The following is an 18,369-nucleotide window of genomic DNA, read 5'->3' as shown; positions in this document are numbered from 1 at the left end:
TCTTAAAAGGTCTGGGGATATAGCTCATGAGTGAGGGCTTCAGATTCAGTTCCCAATACCAAGAAAGAAAAACAAGAAAAGAATTAGCCTTCCAGAGTGGCTTTACTTATATCTTAATATATAATTGTATCCATATCTTCTATGGAATATAGGTGGAATAATGTTCCTGTTCATTATTCTGGAACATAGTTCTTCTCCGACAGTTCAGTGTAATTCTTGGGAAGCAAATGCTTGTGACTGTGAAAACGTGTGTACTTGCTCTGCCAAGTAGTACGTGCCTTTGATCACCATTTTGTAACTCCAGGTTCTGGCAGCCATGGACTTGTTACCCTGCAGTGTTGATTCCCTGTGCATTGTAGTGAGCAGCAGTCTTTACTTATTGCCATATATTTAACTTTATGATGATTTATTGTTTGTGAGCCTATGTTTCTTTCTTTCTTTTTCCTTTTTTTTTTTTTTTCCTCTAGGTACAAGCAATTGCACACAGATGCTAGGCCAGTGCTCTGCCACTGAGCTATATCCCCAGCCATATATATATATATATATATATATATTTTTTTTTTTTTTTTTTTTTTTTTTTTGGTAATTTTATTTTATTTTGAGTCAGGGTCTCACTAAATTGTCCAGGCTGGCCTTGAACCTGTGACCCTCCCATTGCAAACTCCTGACTAGCTGAAATTGCAGGCAGCTGCTACCATGCCCAGTTCTTTGTTTCTCTATAAACTTTAAAATTAAGTAAATTTTCTGAATTGTCTCTCTCCCCCACAAGTGTTTACTTGTTCTTTTTCTCTCCCTCCCTCCCTTCTTTTTTTTCTTCCTCCTCCTTCTGCTCCTCTCTGTCTTTCTCTCCTCTTTGTTCATTATTACCAAATCCTCATTCTGTCACTTTCCCAGTCCCACTAGTCCCCATCAAAACCCTTAAACTTTTGCAATTGCCACTTGGCAAGGATGATGTTTATCTGTTTCAATTCTGAAAGGCAGAGCCAAATATTTCAACTTAGCTCGGCCTTTAGTCAAGTTAATCAAGTCACAGATTAAGCCATCCAAATTCACAGCTTGCTTATGAACCAGACAAGTATGGGAACGGGGAGGAAACTGGAACGGAACACTCTGAGTACTGCAAGATCCTCCTCGTCCCTCTGTCACCTCTTCAACCAAGAAAATTGTCTTAAGCTCTCAGTTAAATGACCAGTTCTTTTTAACTCTCCTTCTTTTAGAGTAATTTTCACTATTTATTAGTGCCTTTCAAATCTGTTTCATCCTATACACCTAGTTTTTTTTTTTTTTTCCCAAAACTTTACTTTCTGTAGATTTGTTACAAAAATCAAAATGTTTCCACCAAAATATACAATTATAACATTGAATTCTTTTGCTGGCACATACTTAGAGATTCTCATCCATGATTCAGTGAGGAGTAAAAAGGACAAGGTTTGATCTTCCAGTCTTCTACACAGACCTCTTCGAGAATCACCAACTGGTCCAACTGTACTGCCTGTCAGTAAATCTCCCCCCCCCCCCAAAAAAAAAAAATTCTACAGAGCATGCCATTTTTGTTGCAGATATTCCAAATTACACTAAACTATGAGTTTGGGCTGTAAACAGGGACTTAGCTAGTCTCTGGGGAAAATGTTCAAGCTTGAAATGTTCTATAGTTGGTACTGAAACTTACAAGAATGACTTTGTATTTTGCAACTAATAAAAACTAGTGGCCCACGATAGCCCTTGTGCTTCCAACTGTGCTAAAGAGACTTTAGAAAGCTGTTTGAGTTGTCTAAACCAATTTTCTATCTGCAATTTCTTTTCAAAAACATGTAGTTCTACATTGTAGTTTCCATACAAAATTGGCTTGTGCACATCCCTGAAAAAAAAAAATGAGATCCAGAAGTTAGTGATTGACTAATGGATAAGGCTGAACAAATTGGAACAATGTGGAAAACTTGCCTCTGCTAGCATTGCTCTGACCTTGGGAACTTGGGCCTTTCTAAAGCTTAAGGTTTTCTTTTTTTTAACCTCCTTGGCAAGATATGTGTCTATGAATGTAAAACATTGACAATATTGGTTTATGCATGGTTTTTATTTGTGGGACTATATTTTGCCTTTACATTATCAATATGCAATAAGCACATGCATAGCATTTTTCCTTTTTGCTAAAAATAGATTACCAGTATTATCTCATGAACTCTAACTGCCCCCCACCATGTAATATGTTCATGTTTATCACCACCTCTCTCTCTCTCTCTCTCCCTCTCTCTCTCTCTCTCTCTCTCTCTCTCTCTCTCTCTCTCTCTCTCTCTACTTGGGCTGACCAAATCTAAAAATAAAAATGTCTGTACAAGCAATGTAATACTGCCACAGGTGTAAATAAAATTACAACAGGGTCTAACATTTATCAATTATGTTGAAGAAGAACATAAAATTTGACTGAATATATGTCATTTGCAGGAAATTTCAGACAAAACTATCTTTAAGGAATGTCTGTTGGCATTATTAGACAGAAAAAAATAATAACTCCTAAGTAAGTATATGTGAAAATTTAAGAACTATAAAGCTTATATTCATTGCTTTCAATATTATGGAGATTCTACCTAATAGTTGCTGGCGTGCAGAATTGCTTCAGGTCAGGGAAAGGAAGATTAAATCTGTTTCTAAAACTATTCCATTCCCTCTGGAATATAATACCTTCTTGAAATATACTTGATATTTCAATTACAAATCCTCGTTTCTTTGCCAGAAATATATTTCTGGCAATGATGGGTAATGTACTAGGCCTTGGATGATGCTATTTTTTTGGCCTCTGAGTGCAAATTGAAGTCTCCTCCATGGAAGTCAATGATACTTTACAATGACGTTTTTCTGGCCTTTGATATGTCACTTCAAAACTATTTTTCACCATGAGAATGTGTGCAAAGTCAAAATATTTACCTTTCTGAACACTGTCTCTTTTGAATATAAATGTGATATTTTGGCGGTAGAATGTTTTAAAGGGATATGTGAACTCTTTAGGGTGGCATTTTGGGGTACAGAGATACGTGACTGTCTGAACCACCTTATTTCAAGTGCACTCAATTCTTCTCAATACTGCTTTGGCTACTGAGCTTTTGTGCGTTTATTTAGAACTGAGTGTGCTTTGCAGAGATGTTCCCTTGATTTGATCTTTGCTCTTGTGTCCACGCCAGACTTCTGAAATGTGCTGTGCTGCACTGAAAGGAGACACATGTGGGTCAATTTATTAAAACTAGCTCACTGTTCTTAAAATCCGGTGTATGCTCTTGGGTAAACAAAGAAGAAAGTAAAAACACATACCTACAATCCCATCACCATAAGAAAAACTTCTAGTATCAGTGTGGTGAATTTCTTCCAGACATTTCTATCTGCAAGCATACACATTTTGTTAACAAAAAAATATTTTACATAAATGAGCTCACACTCTTCTGAAATGTGCTTCTTATCCATCAACCATTTGTTCCGTGCACCTTTCCATCCCCATCAATATAGAGCTACTTTGATGTTTTACAGGCTGCAGTACCTACTGAAAGCATGAATCACTCTTTAATTAATTATCCAGGCTGTTTATGAATTTCTATCGGTGGTTCTTAAAACCACAATGAAAAAAAGAAAAAAGAAAGAAGTCACAATGAGTATCATTACAGTTTCAATCTGTCCTCACTTATTCAGTTATTTCCTTTGGATTAATTCCTATATGTGGAATTTTTTTAAAAATCATTTTTATGTGTACTGCCAACAAATCCTCTAGGAACATTGTACCAATTTATATTTCCACCAGTAGGGTATTAAAGTATCCATTTCCTGAAACCATCTCCAACTCTGAATGTTATTAACCTTTTTAGTATTTGTCAATTTGACAAAAAATGACATTTCAATGATATTTTTAATACTATTTGGCTAGTATTTAATTAGTAATTAGGTTGAATATCTTATATGCTTATGCATCATTTGGATAACATCTTTTTGTAAATTTCCTATTTATTCTCTTTTGTCATCTTTATTTTGTTTTTACCCCTATGTGTAAAATATTTTAGCCCTTTGTTTTGTAACATGTTGCAAAACATTTTCTCAATTTGCCATGTCCTTCTTTCTCATAGTGTGAGTTGGGGTTTGTTTCTTTTTTGTTTGTAGCACTGAAGTTTAAAGAGTCAAAGTTATTGATCTTATCCTTTTGATTTCCAAATTTTTGTGACACAGTTTTAAAAGGCCTGCCATACTCTGAAGGCACATCCATCTTATTGCACATCCATCTTTTATCTGTCACACATCTGTTATCCATCTAGAATGTTTTTTTTTTTTTTTTTTCTTTGTACTGGGGATTGAACTCAAGGGCACTTAACCACTGAGCCCACATCCCCAGCCCTTTTTTGCATTTTATTTAGAGACAGGGTCTCACCAAGTTGCTTAGCACATTGATTTTGCTGAGGTTGGTTTTGAACTCACAATTCTCCTGCCTCAGCTTCCCAAACCGCTGGGATTATAGGTGTGCTTTTTGTGTAAAGAGTTGATGTCTTTTTTTTAAGTTGACAAAAAAATTTTATATATTTATGGTGTACAACATGTTTTGAAATATGTATACATTGTATAATGGCTAAATCAAGCTGATTAACATGCATTATCTCACATCCTTACCATTTTTTGTGGTAATAACATTTAAAATTTGGCAATTTTGAAGTATATAATACTTTGTTAATATCTATAGTCACCACATGGCACAAGAGAGCTCTTTTTCTCTCTCTCTCTCTCTTTTTAAGGTACCAGGGATTGAATCCTGGGGCGTTTAACCACTGAGTCACATCCTCTTCCCTTTTAATTTTATATGTTGAGACAGGATCTTGCTAAGTTGCTGAGTCTGGCTTTGAACTTGAGATCTTCCTACCTAACTTCCCAAGCCACTGGTATTACAGGTGTTAGCCATCACATCCATCTCAATAATAGAACTCTTGAACTTCTTTCTCCTGTCTAGTTGAAATTCTGGATCCTTTGATTTAACATTTCTCCAATTCCCAGGTCCTGCTTCCAACTCCCATCATGCTGAGGAGTTGAAATCTTAATTTTTTTTTTCAGACAACACCTTTTGTCCGGAACCCTTACTGAATGATCATAGTTGTTTACTACTTATTTTAATGCAACCTCTATCATATAAATGAACATGTGAATATATCCAGCATAGTGATCAAAGCATTTTATTTGGAGTCAGGCAAACCTCAATAAAATTCTATCATTCTCTTCCTATGGCCCTTCTTGTTAAGTTTTTACTACTGAAATCAATGTTTTCTTTTGATCTGTTCTCTAACTAGGTAAGTACTTTTAGAAACATATAATCAGAATATTGATTTTTGAGTATATAGTTTAAAATAACCTGCAAAATCTTTTTTTTGAACCCAGGGCCTTGTGCTTGTGAGGTAAGCACTCTACAACTGAGTTATATCCCCAGCCCAAAAATGATCATTTTTTAACCTCCCCTCCAGCTCTCTTGATTCCTTAGATTAATATATTACTGGCACCTTTATTTTATTTCTGATTTTAATGAGTTAAGAAAACATTCATCTAATTCTACTTTCCTGAGTGTTTTCATTAGAAATGGATCAAATTTTATTAAATGCATTTATGGCATTTATCAAGATGATCATCTGGCTATTCTCTTTGATTTATTTATATAGTGAATTTTGTTAATAGTTTATAAAACTGTAAGCCACATTTGTATTTCTGGAATAAATCCCACTTGGTCATACAGTATTGGTCTTTTAATGTGCTTCTGGATTTTGCAATAATTTAGTCATCTTAAAACTTTGAAGTTTTATGTATATACCATAGAGAATTGAAAACACATGTTCATGTGAAAATGTATACACAAATGTTAATAGCATTGCCCATAATAACCCCAAACTAGAAACAACCCAAATATTCATCAGTTGATAATTAGATAAACAAAATATGGTATATCCATACAACATAATATTATTCAGAAATAAAAAGGAATGAAGTCCTGGTACACGCTACAACATGCATAAAAATATTGAAAACATTCTACTAAATGAGTGAAGACAGCAACAAAGGGGAATATATTGTATGATTCCATTTATATGAAATGTTCATGTGTTAGTCAGGTTTTCATTGCTGTGATCAAAATACCTGACATGAACAACTTAAAGGAAGAAAGCTTTATTTTGGCTCACAGTTTCAGAGTTTTCCATCCATTGTCAGCTCCACTGAGCTGAAGCAGAACATCATAGTGGAAGGGTAGTGGAGAAAAGCTGCTTAGCTCATGACAGCTGGACAGCGAGAGGAAGAAAGAGGCCAGGGATAAGATATATTCCCCAAGAGTATGTTCCCAGTGACCTGCTTCTTTCAACCATGCCCCACCTTCCTACAGTTTACAAACCTCCTCCCAGTAGTCCATTCAAATTATTAATCCATCAGATGGATTAATCCATCAAATGGATTAATCCACTGATGAGGTTAGAGCACTCATGATCTGATCACTTCCCAGAAGGCCCACCTCTGGACATTGCTGCATTGGAAACAAGTCCTCAACCAAAGAGGTTTTGGGGGCTCACTCCAGACCCAAGCCATAACAGTCCACAATAGGCAAATCCATAGAGACAAAAAGTAATTAGTGGTTGCTAGCGACAAAGGGGCAGTGGGCAGTGAGAAGTGACTACTAATGGGTATAACGTTTCTTTTGGGGGGTGACAAAAATGTTCTGAAATTAGATAATGTTCTGCTAATGGTTGCACAACTCTGGCTATATTTAATGTCATTGAAATACATACTTTAAAAAAAAAAACAAATTTCAGGCTGGGGATGTAGTATGGTGGTAAAGAGCTTACCTAGCATGTTCAAGACCCTGGATCCTATCCCCAACACTGAAAAAAAAATGAATTTTATTATATGTAAGTTACATTTCAGTAAAAAAATTGTTATTTTAGAACAATTACATAATTATGTCCGTATTGAGTCACAGATGGGAAATAATTATTTACTCTTTTTGGTCCCAATTTCCAAAGGCTAATCTAGGAACTGTGAAACCCTCTGTTGAAAACTAAAGTTTTGGTGCAAGAAGAATATTTAAAAGTCTAAATCTCTTGACGAATGCAGACAGAGAAATGTATGGATTTCTCCAATACTATGCATGGATCAGCAGTAGAGAAAGATAGGGTAATTCTTCTCTATAAAGCTTTACCAACGAAAGGCTTTACATTTTATAAGACATGAACTTAAAACACATTTTCTCAAATCCAGTTGATTATGTGACTTTGGTTCTTGCCCTAAAAGTTAAGGGATGGATGGGTGGGAAAGACCCATAAAGGGCAAAAGGGACAGTGACATGTGTCAGAGAAGTATACTCTAATACATGAAATTCTCTCCATGTTTTATACTCTTTTGGGGAAGGCTACAACTTCTCTTGTCAGACCCCAGCACCATCCTGAGCTAGTCAGTCTTCACTACAATCTCTAAAAGATCACATCAACTCATGTAAGTCATCCATCAAAACCCAAGTGATCATGTTGCTGCTGTTATTGTCAAAAGATCAAGTTGCTCGGGGCAGTCAGAGTCTAGTCTAGGGATCTTTTAGGAAAAAGTAATCAAGTCTGAGTTTAATACTTAATTCCCAATTCAGTAGGGTATGTTAACGAACACTGACTAATTTGGAAATTACGGTACTGTAGAGTGCAGTAGCACTGATTTCAATTCTCACACAGGAAAAATTCTACCACTGCGATTATCCTCACCTGCAATCACTGGGTAGGCAGCCATGTGTCTTTGAGAAACCTGGATTTTTGAAATATCATTTTAAGGGGATTTCTTGTCTAAGAGTTGTTATGGCAGGGTATCCACCGTAGAGGTCTTCTTTAATAAACAATTAACACATACAATTGTTTTATAAATAGTACAGCATAGGACGATCACTACTTCCACTACAACTATTTAGAGTGGTAGTTAGAATCATAATTACATAGGGTTAGAAACATTCTTGTACAGAATTTTTGAACTCTATTATTAACACATAAAAGAGGCTTGGGGTTTCTAGTCATCCATCAAATAAAGATAGCTGGATCCTTTATTATGATGACAAGTATTAGAGAGGGGAAAAATGTTACGAAATGTGTTTTCAAGAATAAAGATGTCATTATTTATTCCCTTATTTGTTTTTATTTATATTTTTATTGATATATTTATATTTTGTTGTGTAGGACTGGAGATCCAACCCAGAGTTTCACTCATGCTAGGCAAGTTCTGCAGCACTAAGCTACACCTCCAGCCCTGTTCACTATTAATAGACATAAATTTTAAGATGCTTTCCTATATTGGTGATAAATTTGCACTGACCTATATCACTGTCTTGCCAAGATTTTCTCATCAGGGAAATACTTGTGTGACAGATGAGACATCTGAAATTTATCTCTCATTAACCAGAAGTGGGTCACCCGGGCTCCTGTACATGGAGGATATCGGCTACGAAGGTCAGGGTTATGTTTTGGGTTGGGTCAGCCACGCAGAGAGGTTGGCTCCACCATCCCTTCTCTCACGCTTTCCTAGCCTCAAACTCCGTGAAGTTCAGTGATAGGGAGAATAGAGATGGTTTGAGGCATATATGAAAGTAAAGGAGCTTATTTCATGAATGACCTGATAATCAGATTGTATTTATGAAAGCTTGATAGTTTGAAAAACAAAGTGAAATATTTCACATTACTTGATTTTAAGACTTAGTAAAATGCTAGAGTAATAAAAAATAGTGATATTAATGAGGAATAGACTAATGAAATAATAGAAAGCATAAAAATAGACTCATATGTATATACATATGTAGGATTGAATAATTATCAAGATACCAAGATCATTTAATTGAGGAATGATGGTCTTTTTAAACAAATGGTACTAGAGTAGTTGGATTTCCATAGGGGAAAAAATGAACTATTGCTGTGGTTTGGATCTTAAAAGTCCCCCAAAGTCCCACGTATTGAAGGCTTGTCCCAAGCAAGGCATTACTAAGAGGCGGTGGAAACTTGCAATCACTGAGAGGCATGTCCTTGAAGAGAACAGTGGAACCCCAGCCCCTTTCCCTCTCTCTTTCCACATCCTGATCATGAGGTGAATGGTTCTGTTCCACAGCATGTTCCTCCCACAGACTCCCACCAAAGGCCCAAGGCAACAGGGCCAACTGATCACGGATGAAAACCTCTAAAACTGTGAGCCAAAATAAATCTTTTCTTTTTATAAGTTGATTATCTGGGGTATTTTTATAGTGAACAAAAACTGACTAACACAACCATACACCTCATAAACAAATTTTAGCTTAATATAAAAACTAAAACTTTTGGAAAAAAAAATAGAGGCGAATACCTTTGTGATCTTGGATTAGGTAAGGGTTTCTTAGAGTACATGCAAACAACTAACGATTAAAGAAACAAATTTAAATTAGACTTAAAACTTTTGTTCTTTGAGGAAATAAAAAGGGAAGACACAGAAACTCTGCATTTCCTTTCTTGATGGTGACCTGAAGACACTATGACAGGTGATAGACAAGGGTGAAAAGAGGTGTCAGTGAAATGAGGGCCAACTGTCTAGACCACCTCAAGTCTGACCTATTTTGATGCCTCGGTGGTATTCCTGTTTAAACACAAAAATAGTTATGAGGTCCTTTCTATGATCAAGCACACAATGCACACAGAACAAAAGAAATAAAGCTGAAAGTGAACAGGCAATTGACTGGCATGAAGAGAGGAAGATACATGGGCTCATTTTATGGAGCTAAGGTAATCTTGATTCCAAAACCAGATAATGCTGAGTCAAGAGTGGAAAAAATTGTAGACCATTTTACTTGTGAACCTAAATAAAATATAAGCTATCTAAATCCAAGTGTGTACTTAATAATTAATATGTCATGATCAAGCTGGAGTTATCACTGCAGGAATAATTGAACATCAGGAAAAAAAATAGAGCAATTTGCCACATTAGTAGATTGAAGGAGAAAAATTATACAATTATCCAAATCAATGCACAAAAATGCATTTGATAATGTTTGACATCCATTTATGATTTAAATAATTAGTAACCAAGAATGGCTGACAGGCTGGGGATGTAGCTTAGTGGTAGAGTATTTGCCTAACATGTGTGAGGCCTTGGGTTCAGTCTGCAGTACCATTAAAGAAAAAAAAAAAAGGAAGAATAGAACTGACAACTGCCTTAAAGGTCATATACCTGCCTACAGCAACATCTGAAGGATGCATTTCCTGTAAGCTCAAGAACTAGAAAAGAATACCTGTTTCCATTTAACATAGTCCTGGCAGGCTTTGACAAAGCAAACAGAAACAAAAAAGAGAAAGATGTATAAGAATTGGAAGAAACAAAACTGTCATTATTGCAGATAGTGTGAATTTCTACTTAGAAAAAAATAATAAAATCAATAGAAAAATTATTAGAATGAGTAAAATTGATTTAGCATGGTTACTGGTTGTGTGATTAATTTTAAAAATCAAAATTATTTCTCCACATCAAAAAGTAATCGGAAAATACTACAAAATCTCAGATATTATTTGCAACTACAACAAATACATAAGGTGTTTGAGAATTAATTTAACAAAGAACACACAAGTGTTCCATGTAGCATACTTTTAGACTCTAATATTGGGGACAGAGGATAATTGGAATAAAAGAAGATAAATTCTATGTGCTTGGATAAAAATTTTTTTAGTTGTAGATGGACACAATATCTTTATTGTATTTATTTATTTTTATGTGATGCTGAGGATTGAATCCAATGCCTCACACATGCTAGGCAAATGCTCTACCACTGAGCTATAACTACAGCCCCATGGGACAATGTAGTTTTAAATAAATGAAAAATTCCCCTAAATAAGCCTATGTTTAAGACAACTTCAACTAAAAGTAACAGTTGGATTTTTTAAGAAATTTAGTAAGTTTATGCTAATGTTCACATGAAAGCATAAATATCCAATAAACAATGGAATACCATACTACAGTTATTATGGTTTGGATATGAGATGTCCTCCAAAAACACTCATGCAATAGACAATGCAGGAATGTTCAGAGTTAAAAGATTAGACTAAGAGAGAGAATCTGATCATGCCACGGATGGATGAATGGTTTGAGTGTATTACTGAGTGTTCACTCTAGGCAAGTGAGGCATGGCTGTAGGGCCATGCCCTTGAGGATTATATTTTATCCCCGGCTCCTCACTTGCAGCCGTGCGCCGGGCAGCTTTCCTCCCCGGTACTCTTCTGCCACGATATTCTGCCTCACTACCAACCCAGAGCAGTGCAATCCCAAGACTATGAACTGAACCTCTGAAACTCCGAGCCCAAAATTAAACTCTCCTCCACTTAGTTATTCTTGTCAAGTATTTTTGTCACAGAGAGGAAAACCTGACTAACCCGGCAATGAAAAATTACAGATACTAAAACAAAATGGATCACTTCAAAAATAAAATGTTGAGCTGGGGCTGTAGCTCAGTGGTAAAGCACCTACCTGGCAGGTGTGAGATCCTGGGTTTGATTCCTAACACCACAAAAATGTATGAACAAACCAATAAATAAATAAAGTTGAGTACATTCATATGATGGTATAATTCCGTCTATATGAAGTTTATGAATTAGAAATCCATACACAAGTAAAAAAACTATAAAGAAAAGCAAAGATATTATCACCCTTAAACCTATGACATTGAAGCTAAGCATGGTGGCACATACCTGTAGTCCCAGGCATTTGGGAGTATGAGGCAGAACAATTGCAAGTTTGAAGCCAAACTCAACAACTTAGCAAGATCCTGTCTCAAAATAAAAAATGAAAAGGACCTGGGCTGTAGCTCAGTGGTATAGTGGACAGGTTCAATTTCCACTACCAAACCAAACCAAAGAAAACTAATGACCTTGGCCCTTTGCGGGGCTGAGAGGAGATTATATTTGGGAAAGAATGCTGGAGTACCAATAATATATACAATTGTTTCTTTATCACAATTTTTGAAACTGTATTTTTGTTCTGCATTGTATATCTTAAAATACAATGTTATTTTTTTGCAATTTTCTAATAAATCCATTTTTTAAGTTATGTTTTAATTTTGATAAAAGAGAAAAAAAAAGGCCATTTTTCCATACCAGAGAACAAGGCATCGCACAGAGCTATGGTAGTTTTTTAATTTAAGGGAGGAGAGAGACTGCTTAAAAATAGTGGAGAAATACTACCTCAGATGGAGAAATATAAAACTGATGCTAGCATCACAGGCAAATGTGGACCCCAGGTGGACAGGAGACCTGAATGGGAAGGATAAGAACCATAAGGTTAGTAGAAGAAAACCTGTATAAAAGTGGGAAAAGAGGTATTCAAACTTTAAAAAGACTAATGAGGCAAAGTACTGATAAATTTGGTTACAAAATAATAAGGATTTCTACTTTAAAAAGAACACAATGGAGACCATTAACGGACACATAACAGATAAGAAGATAACTGCAGTGCTAAATCCAACAAGGAATTGCTCTTCAAGGAGCACCTGCAAATGAACAGGTGGATGAAGGAATCCCCAGAGGCATGGTGCACCTGCGTAACCCCAGCCACTTGGGAAACTGATGATGGCTTGAACCCAGGAGTTCAAGGTCAGCATGGGCAGCATAGCCAGACCCTGACTCTAACAACAGAGGGGAGCAAGAAATCCTAGTAGAATCATGGGCAAAAAACTTGAGGCCTGGGGATGTAGCTCAGTTGGTAGTGCCTTGCAAGCACAAGGCCCTGGGTTCAATCCCCAGCACCATCCAAAAAAAAAAAAGAAAGAAAGAAACCCAAGAGACTAACAAATATATAAAGCACCATTTGAATTTGTTAATAACAAACCCCTTTATATCGCACTTGCGTTCATGCTATTGATGAGAGGAGAGTGGGAACCCTAGGTAGGCTGCTCACCAGAAAGAACAATTGATTAGAAACCTGGAACTTTCTTTCAGTCCCACCCACTGATTTTTTCCTGGGAGGGTAGGGGATGCTAGAGAATAAATTCTATAAAAATTCTTTAATAAGGAGATTTGGAGAGCTTCCAGGTTCGTGGGCATATTAAAGTGCTGGGGGTGTAGTGGGTCCCGAGATGACAAGGACGCTCCTCACCCCTCCTTCACATACCTTACCCTGTGCATCCCTTCCATTTGGTTGATCCTGGCTGTATTCTTTATGACAAGCCAGTAGACCTCAGTGCTACTCTGAGCTCTGTGAGCTATTCTAGCACATCATCAAACCTGATGAGGGTGTTGTGGGACTCCCTCATTCTGGTTAGTCAGAAATGTAAATGAGCCAGATCTTGCTAGTGGTAACTAAAGTGAGGGAGCCTTGTATTACTGAGACCTTGAAATTGTGAACCCTGATGAGAATTCCAGGTGAAGTCAGAATGGAATTAAATCACTGGACATCCGATTGGTGTGGAGGAGAATAGACTTGCCTCTTCATATTATCCTATATTCTTTAGCAGCTTAATAAATGAATCGGAACAGAAACAGAATAGAAAGCTCAAAAATAGACCCATATAAATATAGTCAACTGATCCTTCATAAGGGAGCAGAGGCGATATGACGGAGTTAGGGTAAGTCTTTTCTACAGATGGCACTTCAGCAACTGGACATCTACATGCAGAAAAAGGAATCTAGACACAGACCTGACACCCTTCACAAAAGTTAATTCGAAATGGGCCACAGATCCAAATGTAAAATGCAAAATTATAAAACTCTTAGAAGATGTCTAGGAGAAAACAGATGATGGCATAGTGCTTTAGATATAAAACCAAGGGCACAGTACATGAAAGAAATCATCCATAAGCTGGACTTTGTTAAAATTAAGAACTTCTGTTCTCCAAAAAAAAAACAATATGAAAAGAAGTCAATCTTAATCTGTGAAACATAATGCTGAATTATAAAAGCGAGTTGCAGGACATTCCTAATAATAATATATCATAAATGTGTAATTTTTAGAAGTAAAGGAATGCTGTATTTTTGAGGTAATAATAATAATTAGAGTTTGTCTGGGGCTCATTCTGTAGAAGGAATTATTCTGTATGCCCTTCATAAGGTCATTCATTAATTCGCCCACTCTCTGAGGAAGGCACTATTTTTATTCCCTGTTGCAAATATGAGAATATACCACTCATATCTGCTGCTGGGAATGAGGTTGACTGATCACCCCAGCTGCTGTGCTCAAAATCCAGCACCTCATTTACTCTGAAGTCACACTTCCCACATGCTGTTCTCAGCCTGTGTATGAATGTGACAGGGACCTAAGGCAGGACTCTCCTGTGATATGGGGACGACCCATGTGGGTGATTTTGCCTAGCTAAAACATCCTTAAAACTCTGCAGTCTGAGACCATGACTCTCCAACTCTTCCTCCTCCTCTCTTGCTTCAGAGAGTCAGAACAACTCCACACTCATCTCTTCCCCAGTCTTCTAGCTCTGTCATTGACAGCCTCCAAGATGGCCTCTAAGGATCCCTCACTTCCTGGTACCCATATCCTTGTGTGCCCATATCCTTGTGTAGGTCTAGGGACCTGCTTCTATTGAACAGAATACAACAAAGTGACAAAGAGATGGGATTTTACTTCTGTGAATAAATTGCAAAAAACTACAACTTCCATCTTGAGCACTTCACCTTTCTCCTTTGCTGTGAAGAAAGGCAGCTGCCATGTTGCAAATTGCTCTTTGAAGAGAACCATGTGGAAAGGAACTGAGGAAGGACAACAGCCAGTAATGGCCAAGGCCCTCCTCAGTCAACAGTCCACGTGGTACTGAGTTCTGACAGCAATCTTGTAAACAAAATTGGATCCCAAAGTCAAGCCTTCAGATGAGACCACAACCCTGGGTGACATACTAATTGCAGCCTTCTGAGAAAACTCGAAGAGAGGAACCCAGCTAAGTCAATTCCATTTTCGTAACACAGGATTCTGAGATAATGAATATATATTGTGCTGTCACTAAATTCCAGGATAATTTATTATGCCGCAATAGGTAATGCAAGAGATTCACTTTTTCCCTCACAGGTGCTCTCCCAACACACCTTTGTGTGTTTAAAATCATCTTAGTGCCTGGTTTTTAGAGGACTCAACCTAATGTATTTTCCTTTACAGAAAAGAAAACTTGAGACCTAGAGAGGTTAATTTTGGGGTTACAAATAAATTTTAACAAGTAGGTAAATTCACAAATATGGAAACTGACTAATGAAAATCTACTCTATACTTAACTACATTATATTTTAAACTTGGCAGGGTTTGGAAGTGATTTTCCAACAAGACGGTGACACATTTGGGTAAGGTGTGGAGTATTATTCTGGCTTTGCTTGGATGTATATGGAAAAATATATTAAACAGTATTTCACATTCTATGGGTATAAAAATTTCTTGGGGACCTTGCTACAATGCAGGTCCTGTGCCTCAGTGGAAGTTCATGTTCAGGTGATCTAGGGTTGAGCTAAGTAATCTTCATTTTGAAAAATGAAGAATCAGGTAATTCTGATGCAAATTTGAAAAGAAATAGAAATTTAGAAATATATGGAAATTCGGCTGATTGGCTAATACACTCCAGTTGAAGACACATCAATAGTCAAACAGATCTGGGTTTATTGACTCAGTTCATTGCAACCAGGGAGACCACACACCATGGAGCACTATGGGGAAATCTCATTTATAAGAGATGGAAGAAAATTTCTCAGGAATTTAGCTTGTTTTAGGCATTTTGGGGGAGGCTTCCAGAAAACAGGCATTTGGCACTGATTGAAGACAGTAAGAAGCAGACCATTCTATGATTGAGTATCTTTAATAATTTTTATCTAGAAGGTAGGAGAAATAAAAGTTGCAAGTGGTAAAGAACCAGCAGTTACTCTACTGGGAGAGAGAATATTTGATCATTTTTATGGTTTTCCAGTGGCCATAAAGCTTTTCGTTGAGCTCAGACACAGTTATAGAGTGGTTTTGGTTCTGTCTCACTTCATCATGGACACAGAGTGACCTTATTCAATACTGGTGCTCTAAGATTATTTATGTTCAGCAGGAGAATGTTATGAACTACCCTTAATGCCATCGACCCTAAGGCCCAGTTGTTGGTACAGGTCATCTCCCATCTGTGCAGAATTGCTTTTCTCTTTCTCACTGTCCTTTTCCTCCTTCTTCCTTGGTCCTGCCACCTCTCCTGATCCCATTTTTGCCAGCATCTGTACAACTGCAAGTCCAGCAATGCAGACACTGGGAAGAACAGACCTGCTCACCACTCCTTTCACAAATGACCCGTCGAGTATGTGAAAATATCCCATTCTCAGAAAGATACTCACTCCTGTGTTAACTGATAATACACAGACATACATAGGAGAGAGGAAAATGCTCCCCAACCACCCACAATGAAATAAAAACAATAGGATACTTTAAATTGCTATGTTAAGTGAAGAAATTTTGTCTATGCTATTGCTCTTGGCATATAGTAAATGTTCAGTATATATGAAATGTGACATTGGTGGTGATCTTGGGGAAAAAGGGAGAAAGTAGTGGTGTTAAAGGAGTCGGAGGTAGTTTATCTAATTTTAAATCCTCAAAAAAATTACATCCACATTTAAAAATAGCTCTAAAATATGTCATAGTTTAAAAAAAAAGGTATGTGTTTAATGATCAAAAGGTCATTAGGAGAGGGCTGGGATTGTGGCTCAGTGGCACAGCGCTTGCCTAGCATGTGGGAGGCACTGGGTTTGATTCTCAGCACCACATATAAATAAATAAATACACAAAGGTTCATCAACAACTAATGAAAAAACTTTTTTAATAAAGGTCATTAAGAGGCGAGGAAATGTGCGTATGTGCTTATATGCATATGTAAATATACCACAAGGAATTTTATGTATGAGTAGAAACAACCAATCAAAGCTAAATAAATGAGTGACAGGAAGATCAGTACAGTGAAGGAAGGAGCAAGGAGGGAGGGAGGGAGGAAAGGGAAAAAGCAGGGGGAGCATGAACTAAAATCAAATTTCATGCATGTATGATTTTTTCAGGATGAACTCAACTACAGTGTGTAACTGTAATACTCTACAAAAAAAGTCATTAAGAAAACCAAAACTCCTTGGTTTAGATTTCTTAGAAAAATGGAATCTACTACTTTTTTAAGAATCTTAATTCATCAAATTAGATGTCCCACTTAAAATCTGCATACTACAGAAATACAGCCACATCAATGTTCATAGCTGCTCAATTCACAATAGCCAGACTGTGGAACCAACCTAGATGCCCTTCAATTGATGAGTGGATAAAGAAACTGTGGTATATATATACTATGGAATATTACTCAGCCATAAAGAATGATAAAATTATGACATTTGCAGGCAAATGGATGAAATTGGAGAATATCATGCTAAGTGAGATAAGCCAATCTCAAAAAGCCAAAGGACGAATGATATCGCTAATAAGTGGAGGTTGACACATAATGGGGGGGAGGGAAGGGTTAGAGTTAGGGTTAGGGAGGGGTGCAAGTATGGAGGAAGGAACTACTGTAAAGAGGGGTGGGAGGGGTGGGGGGAAGGGAAAAAATAACAGAATGAATCAAACAACATTGCTCTATGTAAATTTATGATTACACAAAGGGTATGCCTTTACGCCATGTACAAACAGAGAAACAACATGTATCCCATTTGTTTACAATTAAAAAAAAAAAAAAACACCAATAAAAAAGAAAGAAAAGAATACTGTTAAGGAAAAAAAAAAAAAAAAAATTAGATGTCCCATTGGTTCCAAGTCTGTCTTGATCTATAACTAAAGCTCATCGGTTTGCATCATGATGTAAATCGTTGGTAAATCCTGATCTTTGTAAATGGAGTGAAGGTCACCGTTAATGTGTTAACGTTACTAGCTACAAATGTTTGAATTTAGGTACTCTCTGAATGCTTTCACTTGCTCTGAATTCAGGGAGTGAAAATATCGTGTTCTCATCGTTAAAAAATATATATATTTGCACATTGAAAATATGTGTCAATGATACAGCTGAAAGGGAAATGAGGGAAACAACTCCATTTGCAATAGCCTCAAAAAAAGAAAATAAAATACTTGGGCATCAATCTAACCAAAGAGGTAAAAGATCTCTACAATGAAAACTACAAAACATTGAAGAAAGAAATTGAGGAAGACCTTAGAAGATGGAAAGATCTCCCATGTTCTTGGATAGGCAGAATTAATATTGTCAAAATGGCCATACTACCAAAAGTGCTATATAGATTCAATGCAATTCCAATTAAAATCCCAATGACGTACCTCACAGAAATAGAGCAAGCAATCATGAAATTCATCTGGAAGAATAAGAAACCCAGAATAGCTAAAGCAATCCTTAGCAGGAAGAGTGAA

General features: G+C 36.7%; 1 long non-coding RNA gene across 3 annotated transcripts in view; it reads left to right on the top strand.

Moving 5' to 3' along the window:
* LOC306663027 overlaps positions 1 to 16,939 on the top strand; it is a 34,366-nt gene extending 17,427 nt beyond the window's left edge. The window contains exons 3-4 of one of the 3 annotated variants that reach the window (XR_013764328.1): positions 8,205 to 8,240; positions 9,124 to 9,356. This is a non-coding gene — a long non-coding RNA (uncharacterized lncRNA). Of the gene's footprint in view, positions 1 to 8,204; positions 9,357 to 16,199 lie in introns of those variants that run through there. The other 2 variants (XR_013764327.1, XR_013764329.1) reach the window with 2 other exon arrangements.
* The last annotated feature ends 1,430 nt before the right edge of the window (positions 16,940 to 18,369 follow it).

The sequence above is a fragment of the Sciurus vulgaris genome (assembly GCF_902686455.1).
Source record: "Sciurus vulgaris genome assembly, chromosome: 5".
Classification (NCBI taxonomy): Eukaryota; Metazoa; Chordata; class Mammalia; order Rodentia; family Sciuridae; genus Sciurus; species Sciurus vulgaris.
This window is presented reverse-complemented; position numbering and strand designations above follow the sequence as displayed.